Source organism: Cricetulus griseus, chromosome 8, assembly GCF_003668045.3.
Source record: "Cricetulus griseus strain 17A/GY chromosome 8, alternate assembly CriGri-PICRH-1.0, whole genome shotgun sequence".
Lineage (NCBI taxonomy): Eukaryota > Metazoa > Chordata > Mammalia > Rodentia > Cricetidae > Cricetulus > Cricetulus griseus.
Window position 1 is genome coordinate 79,326,960 of NC_048601.1, and position 20,793 is coordinate 79,347,752.

Consider the following 20,793-nt stretch of genomic DNA (forward strand, 5'->3'; position numbering starts at 1 on the left):
TGCTTCTTTACAAATCTTAAAAGGTATGTAAAAACCCACCTGGGAATTACAAGCTTTTGACCTATCTGGAACACAAGAAAAGGTTTTATTCTGACTTATTTTTAAAAATCATTAACATTCTCCCCTTTTTATATTCACAGTAATAAAAATGTTTCTTAGGAGGAGATACTGATTGTCAAAAATAATAAGCCATGGGCACCCATTTTCCTTTGATAACAATACGCAATTTAAAAATGGAAAACATTTTTAGATAAATTCAGCAGGTTCTTTGCCTTGGTTTTAGTTTTTATAAGACCACTTTATTTCAAATACATGCAAATATAGAATGTCACAAAGCTACATTAATTTATCCACTACAGCAAACTTTCCTAGACTCATAGCCTGCCTTTACTTCTCAATGAACTTCTGTTTAGTAGAAACAGCCATTCTGAAACTTACACTTTCACTATCAAATACAATTTTAGGAACTTTTGCAACACAAGATCATATAAAACTTCATTATACAGTTAAAAGTTGAAAAACTATTACTTTTATATATTCTTTCACAGTTCATGTGTCATTTATCTGTATTCCATCCTTTCTCATGACCATATATCTACTTTTTCTACATGTTATAAAGTACCACACATATATTTATTTACAGAGTTTACATATATTCATGTATACATTGTAGGCTATGATCTATATATGAAAAAAATACATTTGTTTACTTGTTTTTTCTTTCCAATACTGGTCATCTAGCTTAATGCTACACTTAAGTCTTTCTGTTTTCTTAAAACTTTTGTGACTTCACATTTCATTAGAGCTGAACAATATTTCATTTTTTTTCGAGACAGGATTTCTCTGTGTAGCTTTGGAGACAGTATTTGATTTTATAGATATGTAGTTCCCTACAATAACTCCATTTACTTTTTATATAGATAGAGCAGCAACAGAAAAGGAAATACAAATGTCTATGTTAGGGTATATGTTTCATTAGGTAAGTGATCAGGAGTGAAATAGATAGGTGTCATGGTAGTTTTATTTTTAATTATTGGAAGAATATTGAAATTGATTTCCATACTGGATATATTAATTCACACCCCTGCCAGCAGTGAATGAGAGGTTCATCTTTCTCCATATCATCTCCAACATTTGTTGACTTGCTTGAAGATAGCCACTCTGAATAGGTAAGTTGGTATCCCAAAGTAGTTTTAATTTGCATTTTCCTAATGGCTAGAGATGTTGAGCATCTTTTAAAAATAGTTATATGGCCATTTATGATTCATTTATTTAGTTAGTTATTAAAAACATTTCTTCTATACAAGTCATCAGCTCATTTGATGATTGACATTTTAACTTCATTTATATTCAATTTCTGCAATTCTTTGTATATTCTAGATGGTAGCCCCATGTCTGAAGTATAGCACTAGTAAAAGTTTACTCCCATTGTGTGGGCAATTTGCTCTGTGGATAGTTTTTTGTTGCTGTTGTTACTTTTTTTTTTTTTTTTTAACCAAAAAACTCTGGTAGTCCCATATGTTTATACTTGGAACTAGTTCCTGTACTATTGATATTATATTAAAAAGTTCTTGCAGACCCATCTGTCCTTAAGTTCTTTATATGGGTTATGACATTTAGTCAGGTATGCCAAATCAAGTTTGTCTTCCTGAAATGAAGCCAACTTAATTGTAATGTATAATTATAATGCATTCTTAAATTTGGTTTTTACATATTTTATTGATAACCTGTTCATCTATTTTCATAGATGAAATTGATCTGTGCTTTTCCTTTTTGTTTACTTTTACTTCTGATATTTATCTGTGATTTCAGAATAATACTGACTTTATAAAATGCATCTGATAATGTCCCTTCACTTAATATTTCATGGAACAAATTAAGAAAAATGGGTATGAAATCTTCCTTGAAAGTCTATTAGAATTCAGCTGTGAATTGTGCCTGTCCTGGGCTTTTCTTTGAGTGAAGGCTTTTGAATACAGCTTTGATCTCATTATAGGCCTGAGTCTGTTGAAATTATTTACGTCTTCTAGATTTAATTTTGATGACAGTATATATATTTAGTAATTCTTCTGGTTTTTTTCTAGATTTTGTAGTTTTTTCAGATTATTTGTTTTCATAGCAATCTTTGATAGCATTTTGTGGTTCATTGGTGTCTGTGTTAATGACACCTTTTTGATGTCTAGTTCCCCTTTAATGTTCTATAAACTGAAGTTCTTTTCACTATACCTGGAATTTTCAATTTTAAACCACCATATATATGTTACCAACACTGATTAGAACAGGAACATTTAGGGAAATGAGATATTTATATTAATACAAATTTAGAATAAGACTAGGTGTTCATAAATGTCACTAATGGTTCTACCACCATAGTTATTACTAGATAGTAATGAACTCTGAATAAAGACTGACTGAACAGTCACATAGAACACAAAGTAGAATCCTTGGAACAGTATAAGGGGACCAAAAATGATAGAAATTTGTTAATCCTAAGATAGAAAAGTAACATGTTTAGATAACATAACTCATTTAATTTCACAAACACCAACTAGATCACTTTCATTTCACAGGTGTCAAAATTTAGGTATTGGCTTATGTACAAACAATTGTCAGAAAGGGAAAGATACTATTCTTTTCATAATTTAAACACTGAGACATATTCTAACAGCTATATTGTACTGTAGGTCTGATTACACTTTTCTCAGCTAGTGAAATTTCAAATTTTCCCATACAATGCAAGAATTCATGAACAGGATCTGTAGGCTTCATTTTAACTTAAAATCAGTAGAATTACGTAAGTCTATTCTAAAGAGATGGCAGGCCATTATGCTAAGGGTAGGTTGGACATATGCAAGAAAGCAAATGATTAATTCAGAAACCATTGTGTTGAACAAATAAACGGAAATGTGGTGCATATTCATAAGATTTGCATGTCCACAAAGAACATAAATTGTAATTATGATTATAATTATGGTGGATTTTGTGCTAATGTACTCTAAATCTTTATAAAGATTATTTTCACACTCAAGTGAGGCTTGCAATTGGAACTTTATACTGTCTAGTACAAAACAATATTTTCTGGGATAGATTCCCCTGAGAATTATCTGTACAAACTACAGTTCAAACTACAGTTCAAGTTACTTCACATTTTTAGATTTGAGCAGTTGGAAATTAGAATATTCAAAGAGAAACACAAAGTATCACACAATTAGTGAAATGGCAGGCACACAAAAAGTTAAATGGGCCTTGCAGCTTCCCAATAAAGAAAGCATACTGGAAACGTTTAAATTAATATAATTTAATAGTTTGACCAATTTACTTTCTTTCCAATGAAGGTTGTGTACAATTTGTCACTCCAAGGTAGCTACTAAGCATGTTCTGAGTTAGATATAATATAGGAAAGACTATGCTGAAAGTTGATTTTCATAGTCTGGCATTATTAGTATAACTGGTAGTTCCATTTTTTAAAAGACAGAACATTTTGGAGCATATAACTATCATAATATTACTGTAGCAGTTTACATAATTTTTGTATATTTATGGAGTTATTGGAGGCTGTCTTAAGATAGTGTTGGGGACAAAAACCACTGAATTTTTCCAAGACAATATAAGAAAATAACTAGTTGAAAAGAAAAACGATGAAAGTTTGAGAGACTCAGAATCTCTGGCAATAAATGAACAGCATCATGGTAATGTTTTCAATATTCTGTGCATAGATTTCTGGGCATTAACTTTCTGTGGGGTCACAGGCACTTTTACAGTTTCATGCATGCAAGTGATTTTGATAAGTTTAAGGAACACTACTCATTTTAGTCATGAAAGTTTAGTAATGTTATCTTGTCACATGTTATTTATTCAGAGGTCAATTTTTAATATATTGTTTTTAAATTTAATGTAATATTAATTGCTCAAATAAGACTCTTTAGACGTCCCCCCTTTTCTATGAAGCTAAACTCTTTCAGAAAAAAGGAAATATGATGTACATTATTTAACAACTCAATTTTTGTCAGTGATTGAAGGACACGGTGAATGGAAATAACAGATATAGTGAAGTCACTGTCATTTAGAATGAAAACCACAATTCAGATGTGTTCACACTATAAGCATGATCCAGTGGATTACTCAAAGTCACAGGTCAGCAAGTACCACAGGCTAGACCTTGATTTACATTTTATAGAGGACAAGAAACAGATAGGGAGGGATGAAAACTGCTTTTACCATAATTATTTTCACCAGCTTTTCTTATTATTTGATGCGTGTTTAAAAATATAAATAATGAACTGTAGAAATGATCCCTGAAAGTATAGTCTTAAGGGACCCAGGCAGTGGCCCCGTGACCTATCCCAGGGACATAAACTGACTTTTTGGCACCCATTGCCTATTGTGAGATGTCATGCCTTTATTAAGGGGGATGTCCTGCCTCAACTCGGTATACCAGATTTTGTTGACTACCCAAGGAAGGCCTTACCCACTCTTAGGAGTGGATGGGGGGTTAGAAGTGTGTGAGGCAGTGGGTAGGAGAAGGAGACAGAAGGGGAACAGGGGTTGGTATGTAAAAGGGAAAATAATTTTTTTAATAAAAAAGTGTAAATAACATGTACTTCAAACAACCAAAACAGCACTGAAATCAAACTAGGAACTTTCGAACCCTGATTTTTTACAGCTGCAACATCTGTCAAAAAACTTCATCAGGCAGCACACAAACAGAAAGAAAACCACATAGATATGTCACAGGTATCCCCATGCCTGTTTCTAACATTCCCGGTGTTTATTTTAATTTTATTCAGTACTGTTTTCAGAAGAAATGGGGGACTAGCTACTGAATGAATAGCCATAGCATTTAGTACTGAAACAAACTCAGCACCTTCTCTGGTGTCTTCACTTAAGGCTCTTCTCCCAGTAACCCATGTCATATGTTTGAATTACTCATGGTATGTCCCCCTGTGTGCCTTGCTCATTCAAGTATTGAAGCTGGACCCTCATCTTTCATCCTGCAATATGATGGCTTGGAACCCCAATTGCTATACTAAATAGTACTATCAAATGCATTTGCTATTTATTTCTTGCCTTATAAAATGCTGTTGACCCAGCCCTGATTTCTTTATTAAAGTACTCAAAAATATGTATAAGTTGGAAATAAATAATTAGGCATTACATTACTATAGGATACGAAAATGTAGGATTTATGTCCCAGTTGGATCATTTTCTCAAAGGGTAAAATTCTATGTTTTGGTGTATTTTTTATGGTATTTTACAATTAAAATCCATGGTACTGTCATTTAGTAGAGCTACTGATTTCCATAGAAACCTCTAGTTAGATAAAAGCATCTGGCCTTCAGGAAAAATTATTTATACTTCATTAACCAGACACTGCAAAACTCATCATCTCTCTTGCACACTCTGACATCTCCACAAACCTTCCTGAAATGTTAAACACAAAAGTATATAAACTCCAATGAACTAGGAAAAATCTTAAATTTTATGTGAAAACAATAAGACCACAAATTAAGGAACCAGTATTAACCATAAAGATCACAGCCATATATAGCATATGACTTTAACTCAAACTATATTAGAAATCCATAGTGACAAAAACAGTCTGCTACTGGAAGAAAAGTTGACATGCAGACCAATGGAAACTACTAGAAGATAAAGGTGAATCTGCACAAGATAAAGGTGAATGGTCACCTAATTTTACAAAGGCATCAACAACATACACTGGAAATAATATTTTCAAAATAATGAGTTCCAATAACTAGACATTCACTTACAGAAGAATCAAATTACATTCTCACCTTGTATACAAATCAACTCAAAATGAATCAAATGCATGAATTTAAAACTGGAAAGGAAAAATTACTGAATAAAAATACTTTAGGATGTACACATATGAAATAAACCTCTGACTATAACAGAACACAGCTCCACAAAGGACCGAACAGGACTGTAGAAATTTAAAAAAATCTATTCAGCAAAATAAACTAATAATAGAATGAACACAAAACCCCAGAATGGAAAAAAATGCTGCCAGCTATACTTAACAGAAAAAATATCTAGACTACAAAACTAGAAATGTAAATAAAAATCAGAAAGGTCTACCTATAAATGAAACAATGTTCTGAATAGATTGTGCTATACAAGTAAGAATAAATAAGGATAGAGATCAGAAAACCAGAAAGAGGATTGGAGGTGTGTGGAGCGATAGAAAGTTGAGGTCAGACTGTATTGCATGGGGTGGAATAAAGAAAAAGAAAACAGGAAAGAAGCTCATTGGACAGGAAAAAGGGAAGCTTTAAGTTAACAAAATGGGGAGGAACACAGTATAGATAACAGAGTACTGGGACCAAAAATGCAACTGTGGTGGTGTTGCAGGTAGGTACTTTAGCACACACTGGAGTTGGAAAAGTAAACAAAAATAAATTTGTATGAAAATCCCACATAGAAGTCTGTTACTTTGTAAGTAATTAAAAAATAAAACAATTTAAAAGCCAAATTTACACTTACTAGCACAGGAAAGTCAAAGTGAAATTCACCAGAACATAAACTTAAAAAGAAAAAAAAATAAATCTACTGCATGTTGGACAGTGGTGGCTCACACCTTTAATTACAGTACTCAAGAGGCAAAGACAACCTAGGCCAACCTAGTCTATAGAGTTCCAGGACAACCAAGGTTACACAGAGAAACCTTTTCTCAAACAGACAAACAAACAAACAAATCTTCTGGCAAGAAGAATCTAATTTATAAATAAATACACCAAGTTAAGATAAGTCATCTAGTACAGTATGTGTTTAGAAAAAGAAGAAACAGACATTGAAATCCTTACACCAGGGTCTTGATAAGAAAGTTCAAGACACCAGGGAAACGGAAATTCCAAGAGCTACAAAATATACTCAGATTTCTTATTCAAGTTTAGAAGCGTAGGATATATCCGAATAGTATCAAAGAAAATAGAACAAAATGGCAAGTTCAAATGGTAAAGAGAGTCTAATTAGCAACACAAAAGCCTGATTTTAACCCCAAAATTAAATAAAATAATTCAGAGCCAGTGTATTGCTAATAATTCTAGTGTTGGGTAGGTGAATGGATGATCAATGGGTCTCAGTGCCCAGCCAAACTAGTCTACATCTTGAAGCCTGGCCCAGTGAGAGATCCTGTTTCAAAAGGGAAACAACAAAACAATGAAAGAAAAAAAACAAACAGAAATGAATGGTTCCTAAGAATGCCAATCAAGATTTTCCTTGAGCCCCTCTCTCTCTCTCTCTCTCTCTCTCTCTCTCTCTCTCTATATATATATATATATATATATATGTATTTATATATATATATTTATATGTGTGTGTGTGTGTGTGTGTCCATATATGTGTTAATGAACACATACACAATCAATTAAACAATCATTATTTACTTCATGCTATTGTATGGTAAGCAAAAATTCATTTTAACAGTGGTAGAATACTTTGTGGTTTCTCATGATAAAGCATTCTATTGTTTAAAGTCCTTTCACTGAGGATGTAAATCCTCAAGCTTGAATCACATCCTTGAATACTGCTTTCAAAATCTCTTGTAACTATATTTGGGCAGGTTTTATTTAATCGAATGAATATCCCCAGAGTCATTTCTGGCTTGAGAGACTTTTGTTTTGTTTATTGTATTTTTAGTATAAAATTTGATAATACATTTATACAAAAATCAAAAAACCAGCTTTCAAGAGTGAAATATAAAATTTATTAGTAATTTTTTTGTATAATTAAAAAAGAACTAAAGGAAAACTAATTCATGTCATGATAAAAATAAAATGATGAAAGTTTATGTTCATATGTAAGCAAATTAATCAATAGTATATTAGTGATATTAAAATGTAAAATGAGATATTCCACATATTTTTTTAAACTTCTGACAGCCACAGACTTTAGGTTTTAATAATTTCTGTGTGATATGTCACCAATTATCAGTGAGTACAGGTATTTTGTTTTGCAATCTCCTCCAGTGTGTGCAGCCAGCTGACAGGCATGTCATCAGTGTTGGTAATATACTGTCTACAGTTACAAGTACCTTTTGTTCATGAATACTTTTCCTCAAAATACATATGATTGGAATTGCTATCTGTCTGTTGTAATTCAATCTGTTCCTAGGTATTCACAAATGCATACCAGTTTCATTCATGATAATCAAAACACAACATCTGTCATGTGAAAGATAGAGCTAGAGAGAAAAGAACAAAATAGGAAGAAACATAATGTCATATTATTTTATTAAAAATTATGTATAAAATGTCTTTTACATTATAATTTCCTTTGTGAATTTGTTCAGCAAATTAATAAAGTCAAGTTTCTGATAGTGAATTGTGATTAATTCATTACCCTTCCCATCAGATTTTCTATGAGAGTGATCCCTCAGTGTCTAATTTTTTAATATTAGTAGACTGTATTATAGATCTGAGGAAAACTTTTTCTGAAAATTTATTGTTATCTTATAATGGTTTTATTTTCATTTTTTATATATTGTATGTAATTTTTGTGCTTCACTGCTAGCATGTTTACAATTTTCATGTGTTTTTTTTTTTATTTTTCCATGCAGTCATGTCATTAATTATTTTATAGATTTTAAATAAGCATTTCAATGTGCTTCTCTCTTCATTTATCTCTTTGGAAAATATTTTCTTTTTACTATTTATTAGGTTTGATACACCAAGATATTTGGCTTTAATGGACATTTTATATTGCAAAATGATTATGTGTTTTCCTAGTTCTTATATTTTTATATTTCCCTACTATTTTAGTTTTTCTTTTTAATTTTTTTATCATATGCCCTAATCTATTTTTATAAGCAAATAATAAAATGTTTAAAATTTTGGGTGATGCCAAATACTTTTCAAATTTCAAGATAATTTGTCAAATGTATTTTTAAACATTTAAAGTAACAAAATGTCAGTATCATTTTTTAAATTTATTTCTTTAATTTAGAAACAATCTTAATTCACATATCAATCCCAGTTTCCTCTCCCATGACCCCCAACTGAAATCTGCTTTCTCATGTCCCTAAACTGAAATCACCAATCCCAGGCCCATCCACAACCCTGGGAGGGTGAATTCTTCCATGGGGGATCATCAAAGTCTGTCATCATTTGGGGGAGGGTCTAGGCCTGCCTTATTGTATCTGGGGTCAGAGAGAGTATCTCTTCATGATGAATGGGCTCCCAAAGTCCAATTGTGCACTAGGGATAAAAACAGAGGTCCCATAGACAGCACAGGCCTCCTAAATGGCACCCACATTCAGAAGGCTTGGTTCAGTCCCATGATGGTTCCCAGCTTTACAACTGGGGTCCCTGTACTCTCACTTGGACAGATCAACTGTTTCTGTGGGATTTTCCAGCCTGGTCTTGACTCCTTCTTTCATCCTTCCTCTCTCTCCAACTGGATTCTAGGAGTATGGTTCATTGCTAAGGTGTGGGTGTCTACTTCTGCTTCCATAAAGCTACTGGATGAAGGCTCTAGGATGGCATTTAAGGTAGTCATCTCATTATAAGGGAAGGACTTTTAAGGTAGCCTCTCCACCATTGCTTAGATTCATAGTTGTTGTCATCCTTGTAGATGTCTACACATTTCCCTAGTGCCAGATTTCTCTTTAAACCTATAACACATTCCTCTATTAAGGTACCTCTTTTCTTGCTCTCCTCTATTTCTCCCCTGTCTCAATCTTCTTGATCCCTCATGTTCTCCTCCCCCTCCACTTTTCCCCTTCTCTGCTTCCTACCTCACAACCCCTCCCCCTGGGGTCCCAATTTTCTCAGGATCTCTTGTCCTTTACCCCTTCTCTTGGGGATGATGTATGTCTCTCCTTGGGCCCTTCTTGTTTCCTAACTTCTCTGGTGGTGTGGATTGCAGGCTGGTAGTCCTTGGCTCTATGTGTAATATCCATATATGAAACAGTACATATCATGTTTGTCTTTCTGTGACTGGGTTACATCATTCACAATGTTTTTTTCCAGTTCTAACCATTTGCCTGCGAATTTCAAGATTTCATTGTTTTTCTCAGCTGAGTAGTACTCCATTGTGTAAATGAACCTCATTTTCTTCAACTATTCTTCAGTTGATTGGCATCTAGGTTGCTTCCACATTCTGGCTATAATAAACAATGCTGCTATCTACATAGCTAAACAGATGTTTTTTGTTGTATGAATGTGCATCCTTTGGGTATATGCCCAAGAGATGAATTGCTGGATCTTGAGGTAGACTGATTCCCATTATCCTGAGAAACCACCACACTGATTTCAAATTGGCCACACAAGTTTGCATTCCCCCCAGAAATGGAGGAGTATTCCCATTTCTCCACATCTGCTCTTTCATTTTGTTTGTTTTGTCCAATTTGAATGTGTTGTTTTAGTTTTAACATATTACATTATTATATTTTATAGTACTGTATTACAATCCCAAAGAAGCCTGTTTTCTAATGGGAGACAGAAAGTGGATGGATCCAGATGTGATGAAAGGCAGATTGAACTGAAGGGGAAATAGGGAGGAGAAGCCATAATTGGGCTATGCAATGTGATAAAAATCTATTTTCAAAAAAAGGAAAACTTAAAGAAAGAGTATTTCTTCTCTGTGTGAATGCCAAAACTAATTTTTGAGATTCTATAACACAAATTGTAGCTATGTATTTATTTTATAAAATGGATGTTTCATTGTGACATGTCAAAACTACTTTTTCACTTCTGAGCCCTACTCCTGCCCAAGGTCCCTATCACCCCAGAATCTCTCTGGGCCTACTATTCTAGAGAGTGAACCAACTGCATAGTGTGGACCCACCCAGACAGGAAGGGCCTCTGTGATTCTGGAAATACCACACTCTTCCTTCCCACACTGCCTACCTGACATCTCATGATCCCTACTCCTGCCCAAGGTCCCTATGACCCCAGGATCTTTCTGGGCCTGCAGCTGCATAGAGTGGACCTGCCTGAATAGAGTGGACCAACCCAGAGAGCAAGACCTCCCTGAGTCTGGAAATACCACACTCTTCCTTCTGCCTCTGCCACTCCAACTTCTCCTGAGTGAGGAGACTACCAGGAAAGGCAAGACCATCCATATCTGTAGACATTGAAGTCTTGGCCCACACATACCACCGGGTGAGAAGAGAAGATAAAGAGACCACACCAGCACCCACTGGAAGAAGAGATGGGAAGAAGGCAGAATAAGAACACACTCAACAGAAAGATCAATATGACACCACCAGAATCTAGGGACTCCACACCAGCAAGATCTGAAAAGCAAAACACAGAGGAAGAAGAAGAGACAGACTTAAAAATCTACTTCATGAAGATGTCTGAGACCCTTAAAGAGGAAACAAGAAAAACTCTTAAAGAAATAGAAGAAAAAAATTCAAGAAATAAACAATTCTCTTAAAGAATCTAAAGAAAAAACAACCAAACAAGTGAAGGAAAGCACTGGAAATAGTTCAAGGCATGAAATCTAAAATAGAAACAATAAAGAAAACACAGAATGAGGGGATGCTGGAAATTCAAAGGCTGAATAAATGATTAGGATCTAAGGATGTGAATATAACCAATAGAATACAAGAGATGGAAGAGAGAATCTCAGTTGTTGAAGACTCGATAGAGGATATACAGTCATCGACCAAAGAAAATCTCAAGTCCAACAAATCTCTAACACAAAATATCCAGGAAACATGGGACACTGTGAAAAGGCCGAATCTAAGAATAACAGGTATAGAAGAAGGTGAAGGAAAACACAGGTATAGAAGAAGGTGAAGGAAAAGGTACACAAAACATATTCAACAAAATCATAGAAGAAAAATTCCCCAACCTACAGAAGGATATGCCTATGAAAGTACAAAAAGCTTACAGAACATCAAATAGACTGGACCACCAAAAGAACTCTGCTTGCCACATAATAATCAAAACACCAAACTTACAGAATAAAGAGAAAGTATTAAGAGCAGCAAAGGAAAAAGGTCAAGTAACATATAAAGGCAGAACTATCAGAATCACACCTGACTTCTCAATGGAAAATTTGAAAGCCTGGATAGATGTCCTACAAACACTAAGGGAACATGAATACCAACCCAGACTACTGTACTCAGCAAAGCTTTCAATCACTATAGATGGAGAAAACAAGATATTTCAAGACAAAACTAGATTTAAACAATAGTTATCCACAAATCTAGCACTACAGAAAGGGCTAGAGGAAAATCTCCAACCCAACAAAGATAACTACACTCTCAAAAACATAGGTAATAAATAATCCAACTTTTCCAAATAGGAAAAGAAAAAGGAGGGCAAATTCCACACACAGTTACACCACTAGCAACAAATCCAAAACAAGCAAGAACCAATAATCAATGGACATATAATATCCCTCAATATCAATGGTCTTAACCTGCCTATAAAAAGATACAGGCTAACAGAATGGATATGAAGACAGAATCCATCCTTCTGCTGTATACAAGAAACACACCTCAACTTCAGAGACAGGTGCTACCTCAGAATAAAGGGTTGGGAAAAGGTTTTCCAATCAAATGGATCCAGGCAATCCTAATATCTAGCAAATTAGACTTTAAACTAAAATCAATCCAAGGAGATGAAGAAGGGCATTTCATGCTCATCACAGAAGTCCATCAAGATGAAGTCTCAATTCTAAACATCTATGCCACAAATATGAAGGCACCCATATTTGTAAAAGAAGCATTACTGAAGCTCAAACCACACATAAAACCACACACACATATAGTAGGAGACTTCAACAACCCCCTTTCACCACCAGACAGGACCAGCAGACCGAAACTTAACAAAGAAACAAAGGATCTAACAGAAGCTATGAACCAATTGGGATTAATAGATATCTATATAACATTCCATGCAAACACAAAAGAATATACCTTATTCTCAGTGCCACATGGAACCTTCTCTAAAATTGAACACATACTTGGCAACATAGCAAACCTATGTTACAGATACAAAAAAATTGAAATCACTCCCTGTATCTTATCAGACCACCATGCTTTAAGATTAGAATTCAAGGGCAATACAAATTGCAGAAAACCTACAAACTCATGGAAATTGAATAGCACCCAATTGCACCATTCCTGGGTTGAGGAAGAAATAAAAAGTGAAATTAAAGACTTCCTAGAATTTTATGAGAATATAGATACAACACACCCAAGCTTATGGGACAATTTGGAAGCAGTGCTAAGAAGAAAGTTCATAACACTAAGTGCCCACATGAAGAAACTGGAAAATAGTCACACTAGAGAATTGACAGAACTGAAAGCTTTAGAACAAAAAGAAGTAGACTCACCATGGAGGAGTAGATGCCAGGAAATAATCAAACTGAGGGCTGAAATTAATAAAGTAGAAACTAGGAAAATATTACAAAGAATCAGTGAAACAAAGAGTTTGTTCTTTGAGAAGATCAACAAGATAGACAAACCTCTATCCAAACTAACCAAAAGGCAGAGAGAGAGCATGCTAATAAACAAAATCAGAAATGAAAGGGGGGATATAACAACGGACACTGAGGAAATCCAGAGAATCTTCAGGTCATACTTTGAAAACCTGTACTCTGTAAAATTCAAAAATCTAAAGGAAATGGACAATTTTCTGGATAGATATTACTTACCAAATTAAACCAAGAACAAATAAGTGGTTTAAATCGACCTATAACCCCTATGGAAATAGAAGAAGTCATTAAAAGCCTTCCATTCAAAAAAAGCCCAGGGCCAGATGGCTACACTGCAGAATTATACCAGATATTCAAACAAGAGCTAATACCAGTACTCCTCAAATTGTTGCACACAATAGAAGCAGGAGGGACATTGCCAAACTCTTTTTTTCTGAGACTACAATTACTTTGATACCCAAGCCACACAAAGATACAATTAAAAAAGAGAACTATAGACCAATATCCGTCATGAACATCAATGCAAAAAAACTCAACAAAATATTGGCGAATTGAATCAAAGAACACATTAGAAAACTCATCCACCATGATCAAGTAGGTTTCATCCCAGGGATGCAAAGATGGTTCAACATATGAAAATCCATCAATGTAACCCACCATATAAACAAACTGAAAAAGAAAAACCACATGATCATCTCACTAGATGCTGAAAAATCCAGCAGCCCTTCATGATAAAGATCTTGGAGATAACAGGAATAACAGGAACATACCTAAATATGATAAAAGCAATATATAGCAAACCAACAGCCAACATCAAACTAAATGGAGAGAAACTCAAAACAATTCCTCTAAAATCAGGAACAAGACAAGGCTATCCACTCTTTCCATATCTCTCCAATATTGTCCTTGAAGTTCTAGCTAGAGCAATAAGACAAAAAAAGGAGATCAATGGGATAGAAATTGGAAAGGATGAAGTCAAACTTTCACTATTTGCAGATGCTATGATAGTCTACATAAGTGACCCAAAAAACTTTACCAGGGAATTCCCTCAGCTGATAAACACCTTCACCAAAGTAGCAGGATACAAAATTAACTCAAAAAAATCAGTAGCCCTACTATGTGCAGGTGATAAACAGAACGAGAAAGAATTCAGTGAAACATCACCCTTCACAATATCCACAAACAACATAAAATATCTTGGGGTAATTCTAACCAAAAAAGTGAAAGACCTGTACAACAAGAACTTTGAGTCTTTAAAGAAAGAAATTAAAGAGGATACCAGAAAATGGAAAGATCTCCCATGATCTTGGATAGGTAGAATCAACATAGCAAAAATGGCAATCTTACCAAAAGCTATCTATAGATTAAATGCAATCCCCATCAAAATACCAACACAGCTCTTCACAGACCTTGAAAGAACAATACTCAACATTTTATGGAAAAACTAAAAACCCAGGATAGCCAAAACAACCTTGTACAATAAAGGAAACTATGGAGGCATCACCATCCCTGGCTGCAAGCTTTATTAAAGAGCCATAGTTCTGAAAAAAAGCTTGGTATTGGCACAAAAATGGGCTTCCTGAACATAACACCAATAGCAAAGACATTGAGATTTACAATTAATAAATGGGACCTCCTGAAAGTGAGAAGCTGCTGTAAGGCAAAGAACACAGTCAGCAAGACAAAACGACAGCCCACAGAATGGAAAAAGATCTTCACCAACCCCACATCTGACAGAGGGCTGATTTCCAAAATATACAATGAAGTCAAGAAGCTAGCCACCAAAACACCAATAAATGAAATTAAAAAGTGGGACACAGAACTAAATAGAGAATTCTCAACAGAAGAATCTAAAAGGGCTGAAAGACATTTAAGAAAGTACCCAAAACCCTTAGCCATCAGAGAAATGAAACTCAAAACAACTTTGAGATACCATCTCACACCAGCCAGGATGGCTAAAATCAAAAACACCAATGACAATCTATGCTGGAGAGGATGTGGAGAAAAAGGAACACTCCTCCACTGCTGGTGGCAGTGCAAACTTGTAAAACCACTCTCGAAATCAGTATGGCCGAACTCAGGAGAATGGGAATCAGTGGATCTCAAGATCCAGCAGTTCCTCTCTTTTGCATATACCCAAATTATGCACGGTCATACAACAAGGACATATGTTCAACCATATTCATAGCAGCATTGTTCATAATAGCCAGAACCTGGAATCAACCTACATGCCCCTCAACTGAAGAATGGATAGAGAAAATGTGGTACATTTACACAATGGAGTACTACTCAGCAGAAAAAAGCAATGGAATCTTGAAATTTGCAGGCAAATGGATGGAACTAGAAGAAACCATCCTGAGTGAGGTAACCCAGTCACAAAAGACAAACATGGTATGTCCTCACTCATATATGAATTTTAGACATAGAACAAAGGATTACCAGCCTACAATCCTCTTCACCAAAAAAACTAGGAAACAAGAAGGACACTAAGATAAAAATACATGTTCCCTGGAGAATGGGAAGGGCCAGGATCTCCTGAGATAATTCAGAGCATAAGGGTAGGGGAGAGGGAGCTGGCAGAATGTGAAGAGGAGAAGAGGAGGAGATAGGAGGAAATGGAGGAGCAGAAAGTTTACATTGGGGGAAGAATTGAGGAGAGCAGGATGAGAGATATCATAACAGAGGGTGCCATTATAGGTCTGAGGAGAGATCTGGCACTATGGATATTTCCAGAGATCTACAAGGATGACACCAACTGACAATCTAGGCAATGGTGGAGAGGCTACCCTAAATGTCCTTCCCCTATGATGAGACTGATGACTACTTTATATACCATCATAGAGCCCTCATCCTTTGGCTGATGGAAGCAGAGATAGACACCCACAGCTGTACACTGAACTGAACTCTGGAGCCCAGTTGCAGAGAGGGAGAATTGAGGATCAAGGGGGTCAGGATCAGGCTGGTGAATCCCACAGAAACAGCTGACCTGAGCAAGGGGGAGCACATGGACCCCAGTCTGATGTCTGGGAGGCCATCATTGGACTGATCTAGACCCCTAACAGTGGATGTCAATGAGGAGGCCTTGACACCCTATGGGGCCTCTGGTAGTGGGTCAGCATTTTTCCCTGGTAAAAGAAGGGACTTTGAGAGCCCAACCAACTGTGAAGGGATGGTCTCTGGGCCTGGACACATGGGGGAGATCCCAGGCCCGGCCCAGGATGATATTGTGGAATTTGGGCATCCCCTGTGGAGGGCTCTACTCTCTATGGGGAGAGGAGGGGTGAGGGGACAGGGAGCTGGTGGGCGGTAGGGGGAGTGTGAGAAGGGATTGACATGTGAAACTATAATCTTGTAAAAATAAAAGTAATAATAAATCCTACATTTTCACTGAATTATTGAAAAAATAATATAAGATTAGAATTCAACCTGTATCTAATCTTGAAAGCTACATAAGCCTCAGGCAGTAATGTTCATGGTTTTGAAACATGCTACTTACTATGGAAATAGTCTACTTATACAGCTGCATCTTGTCATTTTCACAAACCCTGCTGAATCTCCACTAAAGAGTTCTAAACCATCAACTTTATTTCTTATAGATGGATCCAAAATATTGTTTTGTAGACAAAATCTAGGAAGGTGAATTGATTCAGGTCAAAAGGTATGTACAAAATACAGTGACCCTTACACACCATGAAGTAAAAAACTGTTTTAAAAATACAGAACTTTTGGAACATTATGCAGAAAGGTCATCATTTTGCAGAGTTCAACATCTAGAGATATTTTTAACACTTGTAGTTAAAGATCAGAAGAAAGAAATCAATTATATTCTAGCATTTGCCATTCCATATTGCTTATCTTCTATTAGTGGTGTTAATGACTAGCACTGCTGTAAGTAACTCATTATGAGAGTGTTTTTCCAAAGATGAATGATGATATTTTTCACATGCTATTCAGATGCAATTGAATGAACTAAATACACTGAGTACAGTATTAAATGAAAATCAAGTGGCAGATTATCAAACTGAACCTAACTGGCATGAAATGATCTGGAGCAATGGAAATTATATCTTCCTTAAGGATTTCTTTTCAGAAAATTAAGTCTCAAAATTTAAATAACCAATATTAGAAACAATTTCAAATAATTACTCTGATATAATTGAGCATCAGAATAAAATGTATGTAAGATGGAAGTTTCCAGGTTAAAATAACTCATACTATCAACATAAAACATATCTCTAAGAAACCATAAGACAGGTATGATAATTTGCCCAAGCAATAGTGATATTGTTTCAACAAACAATAAAACAAAAAGACAAAATGCAGGATAATTAGGAAATCATGCCTATTGAATTAGTACCTGGTGTCAGAAAATTAAAAATCAAGAAAGACCTAAAAATTCCTACATTTCTGATAGAAAGAAATTAATATTTCTCTCCAGACTTTGAAAAAAAATTCAACAATGAGATAACTGGAACTTATATCATTGAAAGGGCTTTTAAATAAATTGAATTCATTGATCCCTAATTATTGTCAACTGATTAATTTCCAGAGTATGCATACTGTCTATTAAAACACATAAAAAGGATGACCAGATAGATTATAAAAGCACTTTCCACAAAGACTGAAAATTGAGTTTGATATCCGGGATTCTTATGGTGGAAGCAGAAAATTCACTCTTGCCCATTGACCTTTATCATTCATAATCATTTCTAGCAAGTTGGCAATGAACTCACAATGCTGTATTGTTTGCATGTGCACACACACACACACACACACACACACACACACACACACACACACACACACAGAGAGAGAGAGAGAGAGAGAGAGAGAGAGAGAGAGAGAGAGAGAGAGAGACTTTTTTCTGAAGCAGATAATACCAGGGTGGATCAAAGCTTACCTTGAGTTTGGACTAGCAATCCTGATGATGGATATACTATCAATGTCAGTCACTCATTTCATAAGCTGTAAGAAATGATGTTTATTATATGTTCTTGAATTTGCCTATTGGAGAATATTGGAAGAAAAATTACTTTGTGATGCTATTTATTTTTACTGAATAAAATAATTTGTGCAGTGGTGAGGAACACCTTTAATCCCAGCATTCAGGAGGCAGAGGCAGGAGGATCTCTGTGAGTTCGAGATCAGCCTGGTCTACATGAGCTAGTTCCAGGACAGCCTCCAAAGCCACAGAGAAACCCCGTCTTGAAATACCCCCCACAAAAAATAATAATTTGTCCCCAAGTAATATGTGTAAGGAATATAAGTAAGATGCAGCATACAGGAATTTAATGCTTTGTAATATTTAGCATTTGATATACCTTCTATCAAAATACAACATAACTGAGATATCTGAAGCACTGTTAGAAACTCCTGCAGTTAGAACTCCTCAACCAAAAACATAAACCATCTGTTTCAAGCTTTTAAATAAAAGATCCTAAAACCCTAAATATGGGCATGGTTTGATGATTAATTCATGAGTAATCTTATCATACTATCACCAAAATTTATCCTAATAACACTGCTTCCATAAATCTAAGATTTGATATTCATTAATTCAAAAAGTACTTGTTAATTTTGAAAAAATGATCAACTACATGATTAACCAAAAAAAAAGATCTAATTACTAGTTGAATGAACTTCCTTATAACCCTTCCTTATAACCCTTTTAAAAATTTTTCATAACCAATTTGCCAGTGTTTACTACTGGTTTACTCACACAAATTTTCAAATGAAATGCCCTGGTTCCATACTAGCAATTACGCCAACTGTGGTATTAGTATTCTCCTAACCCATAAAATAAATTTATTTTTACAAACCTTTAATTTATATATTAACACAAGAAAAAAAATGGCTGGTTACTATGTGCCAACCTATTTCTCTAGATGCCCAAAGATAGTGAAATACCTTCTTATATAATTGATAATCCAGTGTAACATGGTACGTAAAAGATGTTAATAGGACTCAAGGCTACACATCTACAAAGATAAGCAAATTGAACATTGGTGCATGTCAGAAGATATGCTAAAGGAAGAAAAGGCAAATGAAAGCCCCTATGGTATGATTAACTTGGATCTATTTCAGGGAGAAAATGTGATCACTGTGGTATAGTAGTAAGTTGGTAAACAAAAAGGTAAGGAAGTGAGATAAGACAAGAAATTGAATTACATTAATATGGCATTGTATTTCATTGAGAATAGATATGGTATCTGGCTTTCAATTACTGAATTAGCTTGATTAGATTACTGTCATCACACATGTTCCTTTGGTTGATAATCTCAGAATAGACTCGTACCGATGAAGAAATCAGAGAAATTAGTTAGGAAGTTATTGATGAAAAGTAGAATAGAAAGAATTTGAGAATGTATAAATAGTCAAATTGTTAACATAGAATGTTTTATGTGGTACATTAGAAACAAACTTGTTTTACATGTCAATTCCAGTTCCCTCTCCCTCCCCTCATCCCCTGTCCCCCAGCAACTCTCTATCCCATCCCCTTTCTGCTCCCCAGGGAGGGGGAAGCCTTCTATGTGTGATCTTCAAAGTCTGTCATATCATTTGGAGAAGGGCCCAGACCTGCCTCAATGTGTCTAGGCTGAAAGAGTATCCCTCTATGGGCAATGGAATCCCAAAGTTCATTTGTGTACTAAAGATAAATACTGATCCACTACCAGAGGTCCCATAGATTGCTCAGACCTACAAAGTGACATCCACATTCAGGGAGTCTGGGACAGTCCTATGCTTTTTTTCCCAGATATCAGTCTGGTGTCCATGAACTCTCCCTTGTTCAGGTCAGCAGTTTCTGTGGGTGTTTCCAGCCTGGTGTTGACCTCATTGCTTATAACATCTCCCTGTCTGCAACTGGATTCCAGGAGTTCTATTCAGTGTTTAGCTGTGGGTGTCTGCTTCTGCTTCCATCAGCTACTGGATGAATGCTCTAGGATGGCATATATAGTAGTCATCAATCTCATTATCAGAGAAGGGCATTTAAGGTAGCCTCTCTACTATTGCATAGATTGTTAGTTGGGCTCATTTTAGTATAACACGGGACATTTCCCTAGTGCCAGATTTCTCCTTAAACCTATAATGTCAAAAAAAAAAAAAAAAAACAAAACAAAACCCTCTAATGGCTCCCTCTATTAAGGTCTCTCTTTTCTTGTTCTCCTCTACTCTTGCCCTAACTCAATCTTTGTGCTCCCTCATGTACTACTCTTCCCTCCTCCTCTTCCCTACTCTTTCTCCTAATTCCCTCTTCTCCCCACCCCCTGCCCCCATGTTCCCAATTAGCTCAGGAGATCTTGTCCCTTTCCCCTTCTCTGGGGGGCCATGTATGTCTCTCTTGTGGTCCTCTTTGTTTCTGAGCTTCTCTGGTAGTGCGAA

At 35.4% G+C, this 20,793-nt stretch overlaps 1 protein-coding gene and 1 pseudogene across 3 annotated transcripts in view; both read right to left on the reverse strand.

The window, feature by feature from the left end:
* The window catches only part of Grid2 (glutamate ionotropic receptor delta type subunit 2), a 1,393,268-nt gene that overhangs the window by 1,067,311 nt on the left and 305,164 nt on the right, over window positions 1-20,793 (reverse strand). The gene's annotated exons all lie outside the window — the stretch shown is intronic.
* On the reverse strand, window positions 4,208-4,311 carry LOC113836521 (annotated as a pseudogene).